Consider the following 9159-nt stretch of genomic DNA (forward strand, 5'->3'; position numbering starts at 1 on the left):
TTTGATGTTAATTTAACTTCATGAAAAAGCTGTAAATAACACCGTAATAAAGTCTGTCAAATCAACATGAATAACAGTGGAGTACGTGAACCTTATACGTAATTTAATTGGCATATTAAAGTTGGTTTTACACATCCGTCGGTAGAATTTACTTTTTACATCTTAGTAAATTCGATAAGTAGCAAATAATTAAATCAACAAACATTATTGTACAAAATACACTAACACGTTTAGTCAAATTTACGAATATAAAACTGAAATTTTGACATGGTAGCTAGGGAAAAAACAGCTAATAAGCATGGCTGATCTCACATTTTCCAATAATATATAATTAAAAGGTTATCCGCACAGACAATTCGTTAAAATCTGGTTGTTAACGGGTCAAATCCCTCAGAGAGACCCAATAATGCACATTTGCACAACTTGTTCTTGGGTTTTTAAAAATTAGCCTTATGTGAATTCAGTGCTTTTTGGTTAGTGTTCATTAAAGTTTCACGCGTAAGGTTGATTTCTAGTATATAGCTAAGGTAGCCTACGTAAAGAGACTATATTTCAAAATATAGCACGATTATAATTTACATGTTTACGTTATTACTGATACACAGCTATTTCACTAGTAAAAATGATTTTGTTTAAAAATAACAATAAAGTCAGAAGACTTGGAACAAAATTTTACATGTTTTACGAGGCAACTGGGTTTTCAGGTTTGCCAGATAGGTACTAATCTAATTGTGAGCCTCTCTGGTTCAAGAGAAAACGGGCAGAGCATTCAGCCTCTCTATAAACCAAAGTAAATAATCACGTAAGTAGTATTTAACCGAATTGTATATTGCTGTAAATCAATTCGACAAACGACTAAATATTAAAACGTTCGCTCTTTTCCGAAAGAAACACTCGCTTAGGTTGTAAAAAATATCTCACGGTTTTTATATTTATTCATTTTTCTTATTTCTTTCTTTCAATTTGTATGACGTTTTAATTAAAGTTTAATTAAAACCATTTGAGACCGATAATGGATGACTATAACCACAAAACATATCATGACTCTATCATTATTAGATTTAAAAATAGAGTTTAGTCAATCCCAGCCTTGGGCAGTGCACCCAAAAATATAATTTTCGGCAATGTCGGAATCGAAAACATTTCCAAATTATCAAAGAAATTACCATGCAATATGCATAATTAAATTCACGGGGTTCAGATGCTATTAACTAAGTAGATGAAGGGTGGTCGTACGGGACGCACCCCCACAGCAATGAAACAATAAATAAAACTGTTTAAAAAATGTGTGTGCTTAAATAACCAGTTTTTCAAAAATACTGGGTCTCTGATGAATTATACGTTTGAGTTTTTAAATTGAAATTAATGGATTCCAATATATCTACAGTGTCAGATATGCTAAATGTTTTTAAAGAACTTCAATGTTAATCTTACTGAAGCTAGCCGTTTAAGTACATATCTGTTATTCAAGTAAATTTTACATAATGAACTGTTAATTTTACATAATGATGTTATTTATTTTACATAATGAACTGTTAATTTTACATAATGAACTGTTAATTTTACACTCTCGATGTGTGCAAATATTCCTGAACATTTTTACAATGTCCTTCTGTACATTTTACAAGACCAACCCATTTTTATAGAATTCAGGCCATTTATGTACTTATGTTCCTGCATAAAATAAAGGATACGTGTAATTTGTACAGGATTATTCTGTATTAGTTGTACCGCCACGTTTCATATTCATATCTTCTGTTAAATTAAGGATAACAGTTATTATCACAGGATTATTCTGTGCAAGTGATATACAGACGGTTCATGTAAAATTATCCTGTTAAAACTAGGGTTTTTCTCTCAGTGAACTACCCGATAAAATCTGGTAGCCGTATAACAAATTAAATAACATATTTCCGGTTTTACGCGGCGGGCGGGATGGAAGGGGGACGTGACATTTATTGAATGACCTATTGGTTGATTTTTTTGTAAGAATGGTCTGCTGATGAAGTCTTGGAAGAAATTCGGAAACATTTCCAGGACATTCGTTCAACTGACATAAGGTAAATGACCATTCATGTAATACTATCAAGGAGACTACCCGAAGTGTAACTCAGCGAATTTGTTTAAATTCTGGGATTAAGTAGATCTTCATTTAACTTAAAAAAACCACAATGGAAAAAAATGCGATGGGCTTGAGTTTTCCCATGGCAACCGAAAACGTGTTTGACAACTAAAATATTATATTTCTCTATGTAAATTAACATGGCAAAATAATTATGAAATTATTCAAAAACTTTTTAAAGAAAGGTGGTTAAATTTGGGTAAATATCTAATTTTGACTAAATGTCTAAATTTGGGTCAGTATTTTAAATTGGGTAGTTAAATTTGGATTTTTGTAAGGAGTTGGGTAATTACTTAAATGTGGGTACTTATTCTAATTCTGGTAAATATCTTAATTATAGTAAATATTTAAATTTAAGGTAAAAATTTTAATTTGGTTAAATACTAAACTCCGGTAAATATCTAAATTTTGGAAAACTTCTAAGTTTGGATAAAAATATAAACTATGGGTCATTCCACCACGAAAACTTTTACAAACATTTTGATATATACCTGAATTAAAATTTTAACCCAAATTTAAGTAATTACCCAAATTATTACTCAATTTAAATACTGACTCAAAATTAGACTTTTCCCAAAATTAACCACCTTTCTTTAAAAAGTTTTTGAATAATTTAAATTAAAATCTTCGATTTTGCCATGTCAATTTAATATTTTAGTTGTAAAAACGTTTTCGGTTGCCATGTTAAAACTAAAGCAAATCGCATTTTTCCCCTTTGGGGTTTTATGCATGATTTAAAGGGCAGATTGTCTCGTACGACTAGAGTCCTCGTTACTCCAACGCCACCACCGGCGATAAACGGAATTTGTCACGAGTTGGTGGATGAAAATGAATTACACGTATTTAAGAGAAACACTTGGAAAATGCTGAAATCGTGAGAACTGGAATCAGCATAGAAATATTGAGAATGTCCGGTTTTAAAACACCTTTGTCCGGTTGGAAAGCACCGGTGTCCGGAACTAACGTTAGTTTGGGGAATATTTAACTGAAAGCTAGTTACGAAGTGACATCATCACAATAAGAAATCTCCCCTTGTTAAGGCGCTGTCAAAAGGCTACGTCTGACGCGGGAGCAAGCGGACGCAAAACGGCGGGTAAGCCCGTAATGAAGTCTGTTTTGTCAGTAAAATGTTTACATGTGAAGAATAGAAAGTGTCACACTTATGCATCAATGTTATACACTTATGGTTATACTTTTAAATAGTCGGCCGCTGAAGAAATGCGACTACCCTCGTCACTTTTGTAATTAGAAATCGCGTAAAATGAAAAATTAAAAAAAAAACCCGACCCGACCCGATTTTTCGGGGTTTCTTCTGTCCCCGACCTTGACCCCAACCCCGACTAAAATGTCACCCCGTACGATCACTAATGGTTCCATAAAAAGACCAATGGTGTCCGATTCATTATTTAAAAGTCCGATAGTAGCGACTCGTACTAGCCACTTTAGCACTATTTTCCGTAATTATCTTTAATATTTTTCTAAAGCAAATGGAAGACAATGTTTCATATTTCATAGTTCTGAGGTTTAAATAGAGTATCTGCTGTTTACCTTTGTTGAAATATGAATTTTCTATAAATTGTCCGATAAAAGGGGGACTGACCGTAAATAATTTTTGAAATTAAAATTTACTGCTGTGTGATAACGTTTGGTGCGACAAAAAATATTGCAAGAAATTTATTTCACGAAAACCATTTTTGCACGATAAAGATTTTTTTTCATACCAAAATATTATTATTTTTTGTGAAAAATGTTTATTGACATACCAAATATTTTTATATTTTAAATATGACCTGAATGGCGTCGTAATCTGTAACTTTTATGAAAAATATAGGAAAATGTGTAATTTTTTTCATCACTTGAAAGTCAATATTTTTTTTTACTTTTCTAATTTTGACTTGAATGGCGTGCCATACGAACATCAAGGTATTCCCGAAGTTGTAGTTCAAACTTCGAGAGCGTTAGTTTAATCTCTCTAAATTACTTTATATGACAAAGTTTCAATCGATTAAAAAGTATTTAAAATGATTTAATGATTTACTAAAATAATATTGCTCAAGTATTAAATCCTAACACGGAACGAAATTTAAGTTTAGGTTGGAGTTTATTTTTGAAGTTCGCCATAGCCTTTGTAAAACAAATTTGGGCGTGGACGGTAATTCTGGAATTAATGGTCATCTTCTAAATCAAATTTGGAAATTCATACAAAGACCTCTTTACGTAAGATCAAGTAAAAACCTCAAGCGTTGCGATGACTCCTATGATACTCTCCCAAGAGATAATGATTCGAATTATAACACAGACTCGGAATTACCTGACATAAAACTCACAGACTCGGAATTACCGTACGTCCAAATCATAGACTCGGAATCAGATACTAAGCTCCATCTAAGCCCAATTAAAGGAAACAAGAAAATCAAAATGGATGAAAAAAAGTGAAAATCTCCCTGAAGATAATGAGATTGATAAGATAAAAAGAGTACAAAAAACTAGTTTTACTCTTTTTATCTTACATCATACACATGTGTCGTTTGTTAATTTAAACTTTCTTTAGTTTAATTAACCCTCTTATAATGAGATTGATTGCACCACCACTTCTCTAACGTCCTCTTACTTTCAAAAACATGAACCAATTGAGGAAAAACACGATTGGTATGAACAAAGTATCAAAATACTATTCAAAGACGAAGACATGTCTCCTCCAATCGAGACACTAGATGTCTATGAGCCAGAATGCGAAGAACCATTGAGAGAAACATCTTCAAAAACACGAAAGATGTACGAATGGATCTTAAACAACAAATAAATTTGAAATGTTCGACACTTTAACATTAGTCGAAAAAATCTGATGGAATGCGCCTTTATGGGGTTCAAACGCAAATGGTTTTGTCCTGCTAACAAAATTGATGTTGGTTTTGTTGTCGCTCAAGGATTTAACGAACCAGCTATTGACGCTGGCGGACCGACTAGAGAATTCCTTAGATACCTTATTAAACAATGTATGGCGAGCTCATTTTTTTCGGGACCGGAGAAATGTAGATCACTGGTAACAAAATAAAAACGTACTATTGGTGTGGTACTATTTTGAGGCTCCCGCTTTTGATGAAGTTCATCCTCCAGATCAGGGTGCGCCTGGGGCCCCACAAAATCAAGACCCGCATTAAGGAAATTATATAACGATGGGGCGATAATGATATGACATCGGTTTGCGTCTAAGTTACAGATTTTTAAGTTTTTCCAATATTGCAGTGATATTTAGGCACATTTTTTTCTGAACTAAAGATAGATAACGCTATTATAAGTTCAATATTGCGATAGGAGAGTACCCCGAGGTGTTTATTACCGATTTTGTTCAAAGTCGGGATTAATGTAGACATATGAGATATGAAATTTCCCAAAAGGAGAAGTTCCACTACCCATTCGATTTGCCATGACAATCGAAAATGTTTTTGACCACTTAAAAATAAAAAATTCCATTTAAAAAAGCATGGGATTTTCTCTGTTTCACAGGGTCCCAGCTACGAAAATTTAAAAAAATCACGAAATGGGTAATTTGTACCACATTTAGGTAAATTTCATCATTTTTGGATAAATTGGAACAATTTGGGGGAAAATTAAAACAATTTTTGAGTAAAATAAGGAAAAAATCTTATTTTTGTTTTAAGTGATCAAAGACATTTTCGGTTGCCATGGCAAATCGAATGGGTAGTGCGGCGTCTCCTTTTGGGAAATTTCATATCTCATTTAGACCTTTTCCCTTGAAATTCGATATTTACCGGGTTTAATTTTTGAAAATAACCTTGATAAGACCCGACGTTAAATAGTTGCCTACCTTATCTAACCTAACCTAACCCAACCCAACCTGAACTAACCTACCCGAAGTGAAAAAAAATTCCCGTTCAACCGAATCCCGCTATGTTGGGCTATAAACGAAAATACGTTTCGGTTCAATGGGATTCGATCCAATAGTATACAACCATATTGCATCTAAATTTAAAAATATTTTCACGTTTTTTGAAAATTTTAATTTTAACCGCTAGGTGCTATAAGAAAATTGTCAATGAGAAAATTGTAGAGCGTCACCGAAAACGTACAAATAGCGTTGGCGCGAAACATAGACGTCTTTTTCAATTAAAAAATACGGCCCTAAAAAGTGACAAGTTGGGCAAGCTTAAATAACTTTTTTTGAATTCCTTTGCGAGAGTAGTGTAACTTTATGAAAGTCAGAAATTTGTATATCTGGTGTTTAGTGCTAAAAACACCGCTGAGATGGAGACGCTCAACAACGACTGGATTTTTCCAACTGGCTGCTAAATTCCGTGCACGATGACCCACAATCTAAAGGGGTTTTCCCCGAGCTCTTCGGTTTCCCCTGCCATAAAAACATGTCTAAGTTAACGTGAATAGTTAGTGTAGGGAGCTGTTGGCTCGCGTAGCTTGCAGGGCTTGCCACCACCTTCCCACGCATTGTAACCCGGCCACCTGAATTAATGGCTTTAAAAGTCGCTTGATGACTTGAAAAAATATTGTTTCGAAAATCGCCGAAACAGTGCTGTTGGAAACTGATTCCGGAAGGAACTTGGCTGCTTGGCAGTCGTACCAGCGATTTGAATCCGTTTAGAACCGGTTCGATACTGAGAAACGATTTCAAAGAGGTACGTGTGAACGTAGTTAAACTGATTTGAAGAAAGTTCGTAAGACAACCGTTCCGGCAGGTTTAGAAACAAATTTTGCCGTGTCTGAAGCGATCGAGAAACGATTTCAGTCTACTTTAAGGCAGACTTGTCAGGAGGGCGGTATCGACATCGCAGTTATTCAGGAGCCTCATGTGGTGGACGGTAGGTTGGTGGGTCTCCCACTTTCATCCAGGGTGGTGTGCTCCGACGGAAGCTCAGGTCAATCCAACGGATTGCGGCTCTTCGAGTTTGTTGTGCATATCGTACAATATCTACCGATGCGTTATTGGCAATTACCAACTTAACCCCGATAGGAAACGTTGTAAGTGAGGAAGCAACCATCTTTAGGTCTTTTTACCAACAGATGTGCGCTAAACACTGTGATTACAGTGTCATAGGAGGAAATTTTCTTTTTTCGGGCGACCCTTGGGCAAGCCTCTCGTGTAGAGATTTCAAGTGGGGACGCTCTTCCCACTAATGCAGGTTTAGAGATCTTCTCCGATGGCTCGCTATCGGAGAATGCCGCTTCTGCGGCATTGTGGTCTTCTCTAATGGATTGGAACTCGTGTCAAAGACATTTCGTCTAGACATGAGTTATAATCCTATTATTTATTATATTGAGCTTTACTCCATTAAGTGGTTCGAATCAGGTGATCCATTATATTAAACCCGATAAGGGTAGTATTAAAAGTATTTTGAAGGGCATTACCAAGAGGCATTGGTAGAATAGTTGCAGCGACAGTGATAAAGGCAATGTTACAAGGAATGTTTTTCCTAACGTGGGCGACAATGCGATCAACCCTAACCACTTCTCAACTCAGATTCTCAGTGGTCACGGTAAGTTTCCTAGCTACTTGCATAGTTTAGGACATGTGCTCAGTCCTGCCTGGGTCAGATACAGGGAATTCTGAATACTACTTAGTTAATTGTCCTCTGGTACCTAGGGGCAACCTCGGAGATATGAAGCTCGCAGAAAAGATGGTTGTTTTTGAGAAAGTCATGCGCTTCATAACTAGTAACTTTGGGGACATTTGTCCAGGTTGATACTAGTTTTTTATAGTTTCTATTTATACACGCCGTTTTAGAGTTTTTTTTATCTCTTCACCCCTTTTTACAGGATTTTATAGATGTTCTTGTGCTGTAGTTTTTACTTTTTATTAAAAAGAAATTGCGGGATGCGGGATGATAAACATGCGTGATATAATACAAACTAGTTTGTATAACTTGTGGTACCCCCAGTAGTGCCTAGCGGAACTGGGGTTATATAAATACTATAATCTGATGTCCCTATCTACTGTCCCGTCCTGACTGGATAGTCTTGTAAGCCGCCGTAGTGCCTAGCGGAACGGTGGGGTACAAATACATGATACTATGTCCCTATCTGCTATTTAGCGAAACCACAGGCAAGGGAACGGGCTTGGCAAAAACAGCGGGGACAGAAGACCCAGTTGAGCTTGACTCTAGTCTGACTCTGTGAAGAGAGACATGAGAGGTGTAGCATAAGTGGGAGGTCGCTTGCGGCCGCTGGTGAAATACCACTACTTTCATCGTTTCTTTATTTACTCGGTGAAGCGGAGAGCGAACCGAAAGGTTCACCTTTCTAGCACTAAGCGCCGGGCACTCGCAGTTCGGCGCGATCCGCTCCGAGGACGGTGTCAGGCGGGGAATTTGACAGGGGCGGAACATCTGTCAAAAGGTAACGCAGGTGTCCTAAGGTGAGCTCAGCGAGGACAGAAACTTCGCGTAGAGCAAAAGGGCAAATGCTGGCTTGTTCTGGAGTTTCAGTATGAAAACGGACCGCGAAAGCGGTGTCTATCGATCGATTTGATTAATCATGACGAGATACGTGTAACGGCCACGCCAACGGGGGGGATACGTGGGGACAGGGGTGAGGACACCCGTGGCGTAAGTATTCCGACCACCCGTTGGGGGATTGGTGGTCTTCCTCAATCGCTTAATATTACCGGAGTACGCCATTACTCCCGGCGAGCGTAGCTCCTTCACTAGCGCCTCAAATGGCGTTATGTCTGTAACGCTGTTTCTCAGACGCTACCCCACCTATTGAAAAGAAACTTCACACACATAACGATATAAATAACCTCCGTGTCCTAACGAAGTGGAAAACTAAAAAGGGTTGTCAAAGGTCCGAATTTATAGGACACGCACCGTTTTTTAAGTATATTTTTATTTGATTGGAAAGATAGACGAAATTCGTTCGTAAATGTAATTGCCCAAGTTCCAGAATTAAAATTTACAGAAAATATTTCATAATATACTGCAATTTGGTTTGACGTTTTCAGCATAGAAATAAATTCTTCTATCGTTTGTTCCCAGTTCTGGGCCTTTAGGCTGAGAATAGAAAGT

Source organism: Leiobunum rupestre, chromosome 4, assembly GCF_980474605.1.
Source record: "Leiobunum rupestre chromosome 4, qqLeiRupe1.1.hap1, whole genome shotgun sequence".
Taxonomy (NCBI): Eukaryota; Metazoa; Arthropoda; class Arachnida; order Opiliones; family Sclerosomatidae; genus Leiobunum; species Leiobunum rupestre.